Below are 17,398 nucleotides of genomic sequence, written 5' to 3' on the forward strand. Positions count from 1 at the left end.
ACAATCCTTGGACCTCTTAACATAAACTTATTCCTCTTCTTCGGAACACTAACTTGATTCTCCACATTAACTCATTCGGTTATCGCTGGAGCGTTAATACCTTTTCCGAAACCGGTCGCCATTCTTGATGCTTTGATTCTTTACTAAAATTCATACATACTAAAACTTCCATGTTTCATAATTAACGATTAGCTTCCATGGCGCTACTCTGATTCTCACCAGTTGGTTTAAACCATTACTCTAATCCGTTAGAGCGACTGAGACTTCATATTCCTAATTACCACTTAAATACTAACTTCTTGAACTATTCTCAAGATCTTCCATGTTGTAACCAACATCACAACCTTACACTTGTCTTGTGAATTCAAAACTAATGATGGTTTATCTTATGCTCATAACACTTGACTCGGGGGTAAACCTCACCTTCTTGCTGGTTGCACTCACCATACATATCATATCTGAACTTATTTTCGAGTAAACTCAATTTCCATTAACAACCCATCTAGCACTTGAACATAACTTTCTTGAACATCTAATCTTTGTACCTTCGCATTCTCGCGGATTATATTTTGCTTAATCATACCAATGCTTGCTCATTAATTTTTCTTTTAAAGAAAACTTCGTAAACTAGCGCACGGGTCACTGACGTTGATGGTTTTCTACTTTATAAATATATTGAGTTTAGGTCCCGGCCGTTGCTATAAAATCATAGAACGAGTTGATAACACATACGTGTCATCAATTCTAGATTCTAATAAGTCTAGCTCGCTCTACGAGTATCGTAGCAAACCGGTTCCTAGAAAAACTTTTATGAATTTTCAAAATGTCAACTTCAATCACCCATATGCGTAATTCTTTTAAACTTTATAACTCAACATCATATCGAGCTTTAGCAAGTCTATTAAGCAAAACATAGGTTCGAGAGATACACCATAATTCCATATAATCCGAGAACCTTTTGATTTCTTATAACTTTACACCGCTTTAACTTCTTACTTCATACCTCATGCATAAATATTGGTTACTTTCCTTTTAAATGCCGGAACTTCTATACTCTTGATCTTAACTCGTTCTTGACTCTTAACACATTGACTCCCAAAGCTACCTTAAACCGTATCGATTTCGTTGATGGTTGCCCACGCCCTTTTCCTTAAAAAAAAATCGTAGGATGTGATATGCATTCATTACTTGATGTCATAAATTATTTTCATCACATAAAAGATTATTGTGAAGACATCTCCCCAATAGTCATTGCAAACCATAGGAACGAGCTAGTAGGTTTCATAAAAACGAAAAAAATTTCGTCCCAGGCTTGCTATTGGTGAGCTTCTCCAACTCTATTTTTCAGAAAACATTTATTGTATAAAATTCTTATCCTCAAGTATACAATGCACATTATTCATTCCTATCGTCGTAAAATATTCTATAACATATGCATGGCAATCATCAACCTTTTTCGATACAATTCTTGGCACGTCGGAAATCAATGCCTTACTCCTGATAACATAAAACTTTCTCTTGAATCCTTAACTTCATTCTCATATTGCTATCCTGAGAGCCCGCTGACTCCGTCAACATACGCCGACCTCTTACTACCTTGTAGCCTTATTCGGACATTCTAGAATATCATAAATCCGTTCCAACAACAATTCTTACCGAAACTTTTGGTCATGGTTAGATACATATATCCAACTTCTTCACTTACGGGTACATAAAGTATCACTAACATCTTACCTGACATTGTTGGAACGTTCCTTCTTAACATACCTTACATTCCCGGAGGATTCACACTTCCACTTGATTAATTCACCGGCCACCTTTTGGCACGGTCAAACTTCTTCATCATATACTTCATTCCTCCTGGGTCCTATTCAGTTCTCAGACATCCGTTCTAATCGTTGAATGCTAAATTGAGTTGATCAGGCTCAACTAACAACAACAAATAGAACATCTACCCGGAACCCAATGGTCCCACTACCTTTGTTGTAATTTAATGACCCAAGGCACGGTCTGAATCGACCTGCTCTGATACCAATTGTAACACCCATACCAAACGTATCTAGAAAGTCTGGCACGTGCGTTAATATTAGTACTGGATACATTAAAATATACAACAATTAAAAACTTCGAATGAATAATATTTACATCAAGTTACGTTCGTAAAAATCATAATACAATACAACTCATCCATACATAAAAATACATCCTTGATGTCCATAATGTCCTGCAGCTTTACGAACGAACTCTTGAAGTAATATCCATCCGGCTCCGCACATACATAATCATCATCCTGCTTATCTGAAACAAATAAGGATTGGGATGAGACATAATGTCTCAGTGAGTTCCCCTAAATCCTAGGCTATAGGCAACCTCAAGGGGAAACCTACGGTCACCACGTGTCTACATTACAACCTGACGGTTGATTATACGTGTATGGGGACATGCATACTTAGACGGTAGTGCATACTAGGGCCGTCATAGTCATATCTCACTTGTTATAGGCTTCTCACCTATACATGTCATGGCGGTCGAGGGGGAACCTAAAACCGCATTGCCAAGATTACACTTTATGTATCGAGGCCTAATCCTAACATAATCATGACACGATGCTAAACCGGACGATTAGGGGAACTTAAGATCGTCATCGGTATCATGTTCATAGCTTGCTATATACATAACTTATACTTGTCTTAAAGCATCTAATGCTCTTATTCCCATACATAATCGTACATGAGTTCATACATGTTCATAATCATAATCGTAACATACATAAACGTACCTAAGTTCATTCATATTGGTTAGCGTTGAACAAACAATGTTATCTTGATTCATTTTACGGATAGTCCCGGGTGGAGTAACCTCGAAATCAATCCCATACATGACCGATGTACGTACATCGGACTCCCTCGGTGTCGTGCGGGTCCCTTGCGGCTTGAACCGTTCCCCTTAGGTCGAGAACCTCCCGTATCCCCCTGGCGTGGATAACAAGAGACACGAACACCTACGTCTTGCTTACTCAGTGACATGCGGGTCCCTTACGGCTTGAATCGTTCTCATAATGAGAACCCCTTGTATCCCCCTGATGTGGATATCAAGAGACATGTCACCTACACTTATTAAATCATAGTCTTGTCGTGCATATAAGTTAAACATGTACATACTTGATTGTTTACCTCGGAACCTTAATCGAACCGATTAGTGGTAAACTCTTACTGGTTCATATTAATACCTAATCATGGTGGAGAGACTAACTAGTCAAACCACGGCTTACGTACTTGCTAAATAATACTAGCTCTTGTGCGAAGAGATTACACTTCGCGTCTTACCATTCTAGGGATTCTTGCTATATTCTAGTTCTCGACTAGCTAAGCCGAGGCTCTACATACATTCCCTTTCTTAGTTCATTGCTACCCCATCATGCTTAAACTCTCTTGAGTCATCTTCGTGACCCATGTTAAATTGCCATGATTATCGATTCAAGTTCCATGGATGATTGGTACATTTTCTATTAATTCCGAGGACCCAAAATGCCATAACCCAAGTAACAAACCATTTAGAAATTCTAAGTTTTAACCAAGACAAGATGGTTCCAGTTGTAAAATAGGTGAAAACAGTAAAAATATACGTCAACACGATCGCATCGGACCCCCACACGACTGGCCCCAAGCACCCGAGCACAAAACAACACAAAAGTTGCCCTGTCAGGGGCGCCTGGCGCCAGAGAGTGGGCGCCTAGCGCTGGCCTCTCTGACTTTGGGCGCCTAGCGCCCTTGTCCAGGCGCAGCGCTGCGAACCTGCGTGTTTCGGCTGCGGGTTCGTGGCATTTTCGACCCAAAACTCCAATTTTCGATCTCCTAAATGTACCAACTCATTCCAAACATTGTTAACAAGTTTATGTACTCAAAATAGCTTACAAGAACATATATAAGATCAAGTTCCATGGCAATTTATCATGTAATCACAAGGCATGGCTTTAGGTTCAATAAAATGTCATAGAAGCTAAACTAGCACAAAACATGAATATCCAACCCCAAAGGTAGGTTACTCTACCTATAGAACTCACCTCTAATGTTTGCACTTGACCCCAAGCTTCAAGCATCCTCATCACTTCACATATTGAAACTTAGCTTGCTTCCAAAGCTCTAAGTATCACAATCCATACTCTAGCTCTTCAAGCCCACTTCAAATCATCTTTCCTTTAATTCTTGACCAAGAAGGAACCTTACCAAGCCCAAACAATGCTCCAATCATCACCCTATCTTCTTTAGATTCTCTTGGTGATGAGAAGTAAGGAAATCAAACCAAATCCCAAGCTTCCAAGTAACTAAAGACCTTGAAGGAATCTTATACAACATGATTCATGATTTTGGAAGAAGTTTGAGAAGAATTGAGGAAGAGAAAGAGGGAAGGAGGGCGTGTGAGTTCTAGAGAGAGGGGAGAGCAATTGCCAAACTCAAACCCTAGAGAGAGAAAGTGAATGGAAAATGAATGATTTTGAGACCAAATCCAAATAAATATCCTTTGGCGTGAAAATACCACTTTGCCCTTGTCTTAAGCGTTTTTAAAACGACTCTGATATTTTTCCCGTATTATGCTGACATGTCATAAAATATCTCCCACTACTTACTTTCCATGAACTTTCGTCCTCTGATAAATTTAACAGATAAAATTTCCATTAGCTGACGAGCGGGATGTTACAGACATTATGTCTCATCCCAATCCTTATTTGTTTCAGATATACAGGATGGATGGCAAGCTAGTAGCCGAATGGATTTTAGCAAGAGCTCGTTCGTACCCGAAGCATGAAGAATATGGATTTCGAGGATGTACTTATGTTATATAGATAAGGTGTGATGTATTTGATATTGTACGAACGAGATTTGTTGTATATAAATTCATTCAAAATTTTATTGTTGTATATTTTAATGTATCCAGTACTAAATTCAACGCACGTGCTAGACTTTCTAGATACGTCTAGTATGGGTGTTACAACCTACTTAGCGGCGGAGTGCTGATGTTTGTAGTAGAGGATCCATACTCATAAAATTTAATTGTATTTCTAAATCTAGGAAATATACGGTGACTTTTGTGCTTTAAGCACCTTTTGCAGCTTATGTGGAAGTGTTTGCAAAAATAATAATGAAACGCTTATAGCTTAAGCGCGTAACATATAAGATTTTATTACAATCACCCATAATAGTTGTGGACATGTATATATATAATATCAATTATTAACTTGTTTATCAATCAACGAAATTATTCAATTTAACTCTTTAATTTGAGTTGTACACTTTAGACGATCCAAATCCTTTTAGAGGACGCGGATCCTTATTAGAGTGTAGGTTCCTTCCTCGTGTTGCTCTTAGAATTTTCATATTTCATTTACAATGATTGTTATTTCAAATGTGTTTAAATTATTTACATATTTGTTTCAGCATTATGCAAAAATGATTCTAGGGAAACCTGAATTAAAAGAAAATTAAACTATAAGAGAAGGTGTGGGAGTTGCGACTGAAAAAAAATCAAGAGATACTCAAAATACAGAGAATAAAAAAAACCAAAGATTAAATCTTTAGCTGACAAGAATAATGGTAATTATAATGATTTCCATTGTGATAAGTTTTCTGAAGAATAAAGGTAGATTGCAATTCTTTTTTTTAAAAGCACATTTTACTATTTTACCTCCTTCTATTTTTTTCTTTTGATAATCCTTTCCCTTGTACCATGTGCCTATCCAGCTCTAAATTTTCAAGTTATAGACTTGGGTTAGAGTTTTTAATCAGATGGGTTCGAGTTCTATACAAACATGATTAAACTACTACACATGGAGACACTGTGGATTTTTTAGTCAACCCTATTTAAAATTTTAATATATTATTTTTTAAGGGTCTTGTATCGAAAAAGAGAAACTTGGTTTTTTGGGTTTGTTACAATTTAAATGTCACTAATAATTGCACTTTTAATTTTAATAAAAATCAATATTTCATATAAAATATCGTTCGTAATATACACATGCTACCGCACAATAAAAATAGAGGGAAGATTGACACGTGAATTCTTGTCTTTCCGCTAGTATTTAACAATTAAAAAGGGAAAAATAATAATTATAAATAAAAACAAATTTTGACTACATAAAATAAGTATTAAAAATATTTTATGGCTTTATGGAAAAACAATAATCATAAAGAAAAATAAAATTTGACTGTATTAAATGAGTGTCAAAAAAATTTTTGTACCTTTTTCGAAAACTAATGAATATCTGCATAAAAGATAATTTCATGCAATATTAATTTTTATAAATTAACTATAATAAATATCTTATATAATAAAACATGTTTTTTGTTTGAGTGCGTACAATAATGTTTGGGCCAACTGATGAGTCATTAATTAGTCTATTTTAATGCTTTATTTAGTTTAGTTTTATAAAGATTTGATTTTATTTTATTGCATATTTATTTCCTTTTTGAATATTTTACTTTAATTTGCTTTTTATTATATTTTAGGAACGAATATATGGTGGAAGGTGTCTTGGAGCAAAAGAAAGAGGACTGGAGCAAATACAGTACAAACATACGAGACAAAAATATGTCTCTACCAAGTCAGAAGCTTGGCACGGCCAGTGCCAACATGTGGCACGGCCGTGCCACCCTCAGGCAGACTTTTGCTGCTTTTCTTCAAGCCCAAGTTATTCCGTTGCAGCTTTATTGTTTTGCCCTTATAGTAGCTTAGTTTCTAAGTCAATTGTAAAGTTATAAATAGAGTAGCTCTCCACCATAAACATTCACCTTACCTTTGAATATTTTAAGTATTATTTCAATAAAAGTCTTTATTTTCCTTTACTTTCTTTCTCGCAATTTATTTTATTGTCTTCTCTCTTCTTCCCCCATGTCTACGATGAACATGAGTGAGTAAACTTTCTTTGTCTTTGGATTGTTGGATAAGTCTGATGACGTAATCCGAATCAATCCAAGCCTTAAACCCTAATTATATGTTACCTTAATTTCTTATCTAAATTCACCGTTTTAACATGAATTAATTATTATCAAACTGTGGAAGCGAACGCGGAGGGTTTTATAATGGTTAATTCATCATCACAAATATCAATTCATAAAGCGAACGCGGAGCTTTGATATTCGAAGAAGTGAATTTAGACAAGGTTTGTGAAACATGAGAATAGTCTAGCAAACCTTGGGACACATAAAGTTTCGATCTTCAAGGGTCCCAAAGGCAATCACCCATGAGAATAGGTGTGGTTGTTGGAGGGATACACTCACTGACTTCGAGAGAAGATTTGATACACTAAAGAGAAACTTGTCCTTAGAAATTAAGAATAACGTAGAATTATAAAGTTTAAGGCTTGATTGTGAAGGATTCGTTGTTATGACGAACCAATGATCCCAAGACTCTTTATTATTATTGTTATTTACCTTCAGCAACTAAACCTCTCTTTTTATAACTTTTCTCCTCCTCTAATCATTCTCTTAAAGTTAATTGAATTAAACAACTCCCTAGCAGAACGATACTCTTTACTACTATTATTACTTCGATAGACCGTGCACTTGCGGTTTGGCTTTATCAAGTTTTTGGTGCCGTTGCCGGGGAGTTAACTAATTTAATTAACTTTTCTTTTAGTGATTAGATTTCTCTCTTCTTCTTCTTTTCTTCTTATTTTCAACTTTTTTTTCTTTCTGTTATCACTAACTTCTTGGGTTCTCAACCTTTTATGCGAAGAACTAGAAATCGAGCGGTATTCATACCCGAGATCGAAAGATTCTTACATAAAGGGAGGAGAGCGGCACAAAATAATACCGCCATGGCTAATCGCACTCTCAAAGAGTATGCAACGCCGTCTACGGCTGAGCCACAAGCTATTATTGTGTACCCAACGATTGAGGATGACAATTTTGAAATTAAGCCTGCCCTACTTAACTTGGTGCAGCAAAACCAATTTTCGGGATCCCCCACCGAGGATCCCAATCTTCACATCTCCGTTTTCCTACGAATTAGTGGAACCATGAAGGAGAACCAAGAGGCCGTAAGACTTCATCTCTTTCCCTTTTCCTTAAGAGATAGAGCTATCGCTTGGTTCCATTCCCTCGAAGTCGGTTCCATTACTTCATGGGATCAAATGAGGCAAGAATTCCTTGCCCGATTCTTTCCCCCATCCAAAACTGCTAAACTTAGGGACCAAATTACTCGGTTCAATCAAAAAGATGGGGAATCTCTCTATGATGCGTGGGAGCGTTTCAAAGAAATGCTTAGACTTTGTCCCCACCATGGTCTAGAGAGTTGGCTCATAGTCCACACCTTTTATAATGGCCTATCTTATACCACTAAGATGTCTGTTGATGCAGCTGCAGGTGGAGCTCTAATGAACAAGAACTACACGGAGGCATACGCCTTAATTGAAGACATGGCTCAGAATCATTACAAATGGACCGACGAGAGAGCCATCACTGGTTCTTCAACCTCCAAAAAGGAGATAGGTATGTATGAAGTCTCTAACTATGATCACCTTGCTTCCAAAATTGATGCATTAACGGAGAAATTTGAAAAATTCAACGTTAGTGCCATCAATTCTGCTTCTACTCCTTCTTCTTGTGAAATCTGTGGTATAACTGGTCATGTAGGTGTTGATTGCCAACTAGGTAGTGCTATTAATGGTGTTGAGCAAATGAATTATGCTCAATACAACCAAGGGATGAGACAAAATCAAAATTTTTACAAAAATCAAAATCCCTATGGACAAGTAGCACCACCTGGTTATGCAAACAACCAGAGATTCGCTCAGAAATCCAATTTGGAAATTTTGTTGGAAAATTCTATTGCCAACCAAAATAAACAACTTCAAGAACTTAAAAACCAAACCGGATTTCTGAACGATTCTCTTTCCAAGCTCAATACCAAAGTTGATTCTATCTCTACTCATTCTAAAATGCTTGAAACACAAATCTCCCAAATAGCCCAACAAGCGTCTACTCTTTCTCAAGCACCGGGAGTCTTTCCTGGTCAAACCGAAGCCAACCCTAAAGCTCATGTTAATTTCATATCTTTTGAGGGTAGTATGTTAGGAGATACTATTGCTAAGGTTCACAACCTCGAGAAAGAAAATGTCAAGCTTTTAGGTGAGAAAACTGTGATAGAGAGTGAGAAACCGCTTGATAAGACCCAAGCACCTTCCCCGTTAAATATTGCTAAACTTAAATTAGAGGGTCAATTTAATAAGTTTGTCAACATTCTTAAAAGAATTTGCATTAAAATCCCCCTTGCGGAAGCTTTGTCTAGGATGCCTCTATATGCCAAGTTTTTAAAGGAAATTTTTTCAAAGAAAAGGGCTATAGAGCACAGTGAGACAATAGCTTTGGCTAAGGACAATAGTGCAATCATCCAAAAGACACCCCCTAAGCTTAGAGATCCAGGTAGTTTTGCCATACCTTGTATGATTGGGAGTGAGACCGTTGACAATGCCTTGTGTGACTTAGGAGCTAGCGTTAGTTTGTTACCTTTGTCTCTCTTTAAACGGATGGGAATAGGAGAGTTGAAACCTACCGAGATAGAATTGAAGTTAGCTGATCGTTCTACCATGAAACCAATAGGATTTGTTGAGGACATACCTGTTAAGATAGAAGGGATATACATCCCGACTGATTTTATAGTCATTGACATCAAAGAGGACGAAGACGTCCCTATAATCCTAGGTAGACCTTTCCTCGCCACTGCGGGAGCTCTCATAGATGTTAAACTTGGTAGGATTGTCTTTCAAGTGAGTGATACAATGGTCGGCTTTGAGTTGGAAAACTTTATGAAGGTCCCGCTCTTTACTCTTGTTGCATGCTTAAAGATCATGTTGTGAAAGAACGTTTTATAGCGTCATCTACACAATATGATATCTTTGATCCATTCTAAGGAACCTTTCTAACCGTCAAGCTAATGACACTAAAAAAGCGCTTCGTGGCATTTAATTGCTTTTGTTTTGTTTGTTTTCCTTTGTTTCAAGTGTTTTGTAGGTAATTGTCCGAGTACGATTCAAGAAAATGAAAAAAATTGAAGTCCCCAGGACCAGAAGGTTGGCACGGCCCGTGCTAAGGTTGGAACAGCCGTGCCAGATGCTACAACACAAAAAGGGGCCATGAAGTCAGAATGTTGGCACGGCCCGTGCCAAGGTTGGCACGGCCCGTGCCAAGGTTGGCACGGCCGTGCCCGACCTCTACACACCCTATAACATAAAATTTTTCCTCCTTCTTCCTCATTCACAAACCATAACCCTCTTTCATCTTTCAAACTTCTCTCTGAACCTCCATAACCACCCATCTTTAAACCTTCATATCTCACTCAAAACTCCACCAATTCACTCAATTCTTTCACCAAATCAATTCCAAACTTTATTCCAAACACAAACCACCAATCAAAAACAACTTTCATCCACTCCAACACATAATTCACCAAAACCCTAAATCTTTCAAAACCTAACCCAACAAACACAAATTCTCACCTAAACCTCCATAACCAAACCCCTAAACCTTATTCAAACATCAACCCAAACCCTAAACCAATCCTTTCCACCAAAAATCTTCCAAAACCTTAAACCATCGAACAAATCCACACCCAAGGTCAATGGCTTCAAGAAGAAGTGGTAAGGAACCAGCAAGCTCCTCCGGTCCTCCCTCAAAGAAGCAAGCACAAGTCAAGAATCATGGAATCTAGTTCAAAGACAACAAGCAAAGGGCCGGGTACAAAAATCTTATCTCTAAAACTTTATATCCCTCTCGATATGCTGATTCTTATGATTTGTGTGCACTAGGGCTTAGAGATGATGTTTTTAGGTTCACAGGAAGGCTAGGTTGGACTGATATGCTAACACCTATGCGGGGTTATGAAAATTTCACTTATGAATTTTTAAGCTCAATTGTTTTCACTAAAGATAAGCTGAATTTTGATAACCCTAACCATAGAGTTGTTTTCCGGTTAATTAATATTGATTATAACATGTCCCTTCAGCACTTTTTTGAAGCCTTAGGTTTTGCAAACGAGGGGTATATTCATGATTCTTGGGATCCTAGCCTAAAACCAGAAAACTACCAACCAGCTGCCTTTTGGGAGCGTATAACCGGCCTTACATCTTTTGTCTCTAGGTCCAACAAAGCTAGCAACATTCACAACCCGGTCCTTAGGTACCTTCAAAGGGTAATGGCTTGCACTATTTGGGGTAGAACCGAGCTAGGAAACACTAGAACCGATGAGTTGTTCATGTTATGGGCAATGCTATATAACCACCCCGTCAACACTTGCTTCTACTTGATTGATTACCTAGACTTTGTAGGTACTAGACCAGCCGGTAAGGGAGACATAGTGGTGGGTGGCATCATTACATACATAGCTAGGTGTTTTGGGGTGAGTGAGGATGAGGGGATCAAACCGATTGAGGGAAACAATAGGCTCAATAGGGAAACCCTCATTGCTATGAATTTCATAAAACATCGTCCACCCATGAAATACCAACTCAAGCTAAATGTGCCTATTATGTTTTTACTTCCTAACCCATCTCGGACCACCATCGAGGTGGAAGAGAATTGGTTGTATGTTGATGGTGTACAGGTTCTTGGTGAGCAAGCTCATGATGCGGGAGAAGGTGCTCACTTGTACCAAGATGAAGGAGAAGGTGCTAACTTGCACCATGAGGGAGAGCACCATGACCATGAAGCCGGTGAGCTTAATGAAGATCAAAGATGGGCATGGATTCACAACGAAGTTGAAAGAGTGAGCACCGAGCAACAAAGGCAAGGTGTTGAAATCGCCGGACTAAGGAACGATGTTCAAAGGGGCAACCGCTTAACTCAATAAAATAATGAGATGCTCCGCCGGATGATGCAACACCTACAACTCCATGGTCCCCCTTGTGGACCTCAATAGATATTATGAGCTTTCCTCTTCCTCTCTTCTCTTCTCTCTTCTCTCTTTCTCCTACTCATCTTCCACTCTCCTTCTACTTCTTCTACTTCTTCTTCTTTTCTTCTAATTTCTTTTTCTTTTGAATCATTGAGGACAATGCTTCCCCTAAGTGTGTGTGTGTGTGTGTGGGGGGGGGGGGGGGGGGGGCTAATAAAGTGTCTAGAGTCGTAGTGTTTCCAAACTCCCTTGAACTTTATTCTTTTGTTTTGTTTTTATAGCAAAAGGCATGATTAAGTAGCTTGTTTTTAATGTAAAATATGGCATAAAATTTTTGTTTTGTCTCTTCTTTAAAGGTTGTTTCTTGTGTTTCTTGTGTTCTTGCTATACCCATATCTTGTTTATGGTGAAAATTCTCCAATGAGAAAAGCACCCTGTAGACCAAGATTTTCGGGTGTCAAGCCATTAATTGGACTTGAACCTTCAATCTACCGGACTTGCTCGATTTTATTCTTGGGAAGGGAAAAAGTGATTGAAAAACCCTTTTTGGATCCGGGGGTTGGTTATGACTCGGGAAGGTGTTAGGCACCCGCATCATCCACGGTACTCCGTGGGAACCTCTTTCTAACTTTACTTTTATTTGAAGATTTTGTTACTTAAAGCTAAGTGAAAGAATGGAGGAAGAAGAAGTAAGAATTTTGTTATTTTTATTTGATTGATTTGAAAGGAATAAAGCCTCTGCCTACGTACCCTTAAAAGGGATCAAAACCACCGTAGTTCACTCTTATAAAAATATTTTTTGTGGGTTAGGTTGATTTTAATTTGTTTTGAAAAAAAGGTTTTAAGAAGGGTTGCGAGACCTCAAGGTATAGAAGAATGAAATGAGAGTGAGGTTGTTTCATTTTATTTGCGAAATTTAGTCTAAGTTTAATTAAAGTTCATTTAGGAATTTGATTAAGAAAATAAAAAGGAAAAAACAACTTGGACTTGGGTCCAAGGTTTATTAGGAAAACTAATTTGACTTTTGCTTATTTGATTTTTGAGATAAAAGATTTTTCTTACTAACGGAAAGCTAACGTAGTAACGGAAAAATAAAGCGAGATAAAGCGGTAAATAAAGTGTCGGTGCAAGTGTCGGTGCTTGTGTTACCTACATTATTACAAAAAATTCCTAGATACATTCTATGGCCTCTTTGCCAAGCTACAAACCAATGGTAAGAATATACATCCATTTCCTAGTTATACACACTAATCATCATGGAATTTAAATAAATTGCAATAATAAAAATGCATGAAATGATACTAGAATTAAAGCAAACAAGATAATAAAAAAAAACAAATTAAAGCAATCAAGATGATAAAAAACGAATTAAAGCAAACAAGATAATAAAAAAGCTTAAAATCGAAATAGAGCACAAAGTGGAAATTGAAACACTAAAGCAAAATTTACAAAAGACATTATAGAGTAAAAAAAAATGCATGAGATAGAGTTTTAAAGTACTAAAACACAAAATTAGAAAAAATGTAGGTCATGTAGATTAAAACACTTAAGATGCATGAAATAATTATTTGAAAGAGGGTTAGAAAGAAATGCATGAGATTAGGTATAAAAATAATGCATGAAATGCGAATTTTGAGAACAAACATTAAAGCAAAATTAACTACAAGATGCATGTTATAAGGATTAAAGTATAAAAAAAATGCATGACACATAGTGAAAAAACAATTTATGAGTTTAAAAGAAATAGGTTTAAATTTTTAAAAGAAGGACTAGAATGCAAATAAGGCATAAAGAAAGGATTAAAATGCAAACAAAGCAAATTGGCTCAGCCTGAGTTAATTTAGACCGTCTGATGGATCAGAGGGTCCAAAATTAAACAACAGAAAATTCATCATAGCCACAAGAGAGGAATCAAAAGGTAAAGGGATGAAGGAGCATGGGATTAAGATAGGCTGAACCACGCAGGATGAAAAGGAGGGAGGAGGCATAAAAGCACGTTGACGTTGCTGTTTGTCATTTTTTACAAAGAAACTTCACACAAAAAACAAGTTTTACTCACTTCTCTCTCTATTTTAAAAAAACAGAACCGCTCCCCACTTGCTTTCTTCTCAGGCGAGATTCACAATTCCGGCACGGTAGCCGGCGGTGCACCACCGTGCCGGAGTTTCAAAACAAACCATTTTCAAAAAAACTTTACATCAAAATGAAGCTCTTCTCACCCTCTATACGATTTTCCAAAAGGTTTTCCACAAATAAACAACACGAAACCTTAGATCTAGCAATTACAGGGAAGCAAGATCTCTTCACAAACTATTTTCAAATAATCCATTTCACAAACAACAATCACAGAGACAACATTAAAAGCTTAAGTCGGAGAATAGCGTGTTACCTCAGTTTGAATCGGAGAAAAGATGAAGACGGAAAGCCTCTATTTAGCTTCGAGTTCCTCTTTGGAATCGGCTTGGTTGAGCTCCCACGAACAGATTCGTGAGTGTTCTTCTTCGGCGAGCTTCTCTTCACTTCCTCGCATTTGACTCGGTTCTGGCTCTATTCCTTACTTCACCTTCGAATCCGGTTCCCTTGTTTGTGTGCGAATCAGACTCCTTCTCACTTTTTGAATTCGATTCTGCTTCAGGTAGGCACTGGTTCGGTTTCTTCTTGCTCGATCCGGCTTGTACGGAAGTGGATTTGGCTCCCTCTTCTGTTTTCGAATTGGTTTCAGTTGTTGATGTGTGAATAGGCTGTTGTTGTTGTTGAGCCGAAAATGAGAGTTAATGTTGAAGGAGATTTGGATTTGAGGTTATGTTGATGAGGTCTTTGAAGATGATAGCATGATGGTTTATTGTGTGGTTTTATGTATTGATTTGGTTTATGTGGTTTGAAATTGAAGAAGGAAAGAGAGATTCATTTTTCTTGCTGAAATGTTGTTGGTTTATGCTTGAATTTTGATGAATGTTTTAAATCTGAAAAAGAGGAAGTCGAATTTGGATTGTTGAATGTTCTTGAGAATTCATTGCAAAAGAAAGGGTGTTGATGGTTTGGCCAATATTGAAGGTTGGGTCTTGTGTTGAATGTTGTTCAATATTTTGGATCTGGAAGCTTTGAATGTTCTTGAAAGAAATATTGGAAAAGGAGTATTTTATTTAGAATTGTTGGACTGCCGTTTTTGATTGTGTTTTCATGAGAGTTTGTGCAGCCCCCTTTGCCAATGATTGGCAACACTATTTATAGTAAAAAAACTAGGTTATGAAAAATGAATGGACTAAAGACCAAGTTACCCTTGAAGAAACTTGGAGACAAAGGAAAGAATTAGATGCTTCTTGGACCAATTAACAAAGGACACATGGACTTAAGACAAAACAAGTTATTAATAAAACAAAATAAAAATGACATTAAAAGCAAAAAGAATAAATGGTTAAAATGAAATAAAATAAAATAGAATTGTAAAATAATATAAAAGTGATAAAAAAATGTAATAAAATTTAAAGCTGTCGAAACTTCGACTGAGACGACTAAAACTCGCGGTGGTTTTAAAACACGAACAAAACTTTTTAAACAGTTTAATCATACGGACAAAAGGAATTTACCTAAAAAGGTCTATTTATCAAAGAAATGAATAAAAGACTTTAAAAGCACGCGTAAAAATTTAAAATGCCCGAAATGACAAATAAAGCAATTTCAACTGGACAAAATTTTACTTGCAAGATCACAGACTTTGAATGATTAAACAACGACTGAGAAAGGTTTTAACTCGTTAAAGCGAAAAGAAGAGAAATTGAGCCGTTTTACAATACGGACAAAAATAGGTAAAAATAGAGAAAAGTGGTCAAAATTTGGGGTATGACAGATGCCCCTATTTAAGTTTCTTCGTCACGAAGATTTGAAAGAAGACTTTTAAATCGATGGGTCGAAGAGACTTAAATACTAAGTACACCGAATTTTGACCAGTCGAAAAGCAGAGAATGCGATGAATACAATGATATGAATGCATGCGATGCGAGTATGAATGCAAAGACGATGGAAATAAACTGACTGGGGAACAAACTTGATAATCATCACTGGGGAGATAAAGCCTGTCTATTACTAACTGCCGTGGTAAAGACGAACATACAGAAGATAAAGCTTGAACACATAAAGCTCAGACGGAAGATAAAGGTTGGACTGAAGATAAAGCTCAGACGAAAGATAAAGCTTGAGACGGAAAATAAAGCTTAAGAGGGAAAATAAAGCTTGTCCATTACCAACAACCCGTGGTAAGGACGAAAGTACAGAAGATAAAGCTTGTCTATACCGATTAGTATTGACAAAGTGATTATTGGATGGGATCTACCACTTGAACACAAGCTGATTGGTGACATTTATGAATTAAACACTTTGAGGATGACCTTTTTATGTATTGGATTAGTGACGCCTTTTGAACACAAGTTGGGGACGACATATTAAGGGAATGACAGGTAAACACAAGCTATCCGTGGTTTGGGACTGACCTTTTGAAGCAAAATAAATCTTTGCGAGAATCCACTCGGCTTTTGATGAAAGGTTTGCGAGAATCCACTCAGCTTTTGATGAAGGGTTTGCGAGAATCCACTCGGCTTTTGATGAAGGGTTTGCGAGAATCCACTCGGCTTCTGATAAGAGGTTTGCGAGAATCCACTCGGCTTGTGATGAAAGGTTTGCGAGAATCCACTCGGCTTTTGATGAAAGGTTTGCGAGAATACACTCGGCTTTTGATGAAAGGTTGCGAGAATCCACTCGGCTTTTGATAAGTTTGCCGGAATTCACCGGGCTTTTGAGAAAAAGGGTTGCGAGAATATACTCGGCTTTTGATAAGTTTGCCGGAATTCACCGGGCTTATAGTGAATGACATCTCTGGACCAGACACACTGGGGTAGACGCATTTATGAGATACAGTTGGAATAAGACACGAGGTGGTAAATGCAATCATGTATAAATGATATTTGCATGCAATATGTGCATGAATGTTTATATGCATGAATATATGTATGAGTGAATGTAAGAGAATATGAATGTATATGACAGGTGAACTTGATGGAACAAAAGAGAATAGGTAAGATGAGAGATGGACTGACACCGCAGTACAAACACTCGGCAATCTTCATTGGGGATAACATTACTGGAGATGAGTTAAACACTGTCAGGGTAAAGCTCAAACTCAGACCACTGGTGGGCGAACAACCCATAACCACACCACTGAAGGGAGAATGCCCCGTAATCAAACCGCTTGGAGACAGAATGCCCCATAATCAATCCTCTTGGGGAAACAGCTCATCAACCAACAATTTGGCAGAAGTCGCCATCTCTAAGGGATAAAATACATCAATCAAGCCACAGATGGGAGACACCGTCAATTAAACCATAGGCAGGAGTCGCCATTCATCAAATCACCGGCAAAAGTCGCCATTTCTCAATCAACCATTCCAGCAAAAGTCGTCACTCGTAAGCCAGCACAAAGTGCATTCTTTCCATTTGGCCCACTTGAACTGTGATACCT

General features: G+C 37.5%; 1 long non-coding RNA gene and 1 other non-coding gene across 2 annotated transcripts; both read right to left on the bottom strand.

Annotated features, from left to right (window-relative positions):
- Window positions 1-2,056: 2,056 nt before the first annotated feature.
- Window positions 2,057-4,225, bottom strand: LOC146937321 (uncharacterized). Its single transcript, XR_015033267.1, has 2 exons — window positions 4,064-4,225; window positions 2,057-2,298 (listed from the first exon to the last, which is right to left on the bottom strand). It is a non-coding gene; the product is annotated as an uncharacterized LOC146937321 (long non-coding RNA).
- Window positions 4,226-8,176: 3,951 nt separating this feature from the next.
- Window positions 8,177-8,283, bottom strand: LOC146937322 (small nucleolar RNA R71). The gene has a single exon (XR_015033605.1). It is a non-coding gene; the product is annotated as a small nucleolar RNA R71 (small nucleolar RNA).
- Between the last annotated feature and the right edge of the window lie 9,115 nt (window positions 8,284-17,398).

Source organism: Medicago sativa, chromosome 3 (assembly GCF_051527215.1).
Source record: "Medicago sativa cultivar Bolivia chromosome 3, Bolivia_mono, whole genome shotgun sequence".
Classification (NCBI taxonomy): domain Eukaryota; kingdom Viridiplantae; phylum Streptophyta; class Magnoliopsida; order Fabales; family Fabaceae; genus Medicago; species Medicago sativa.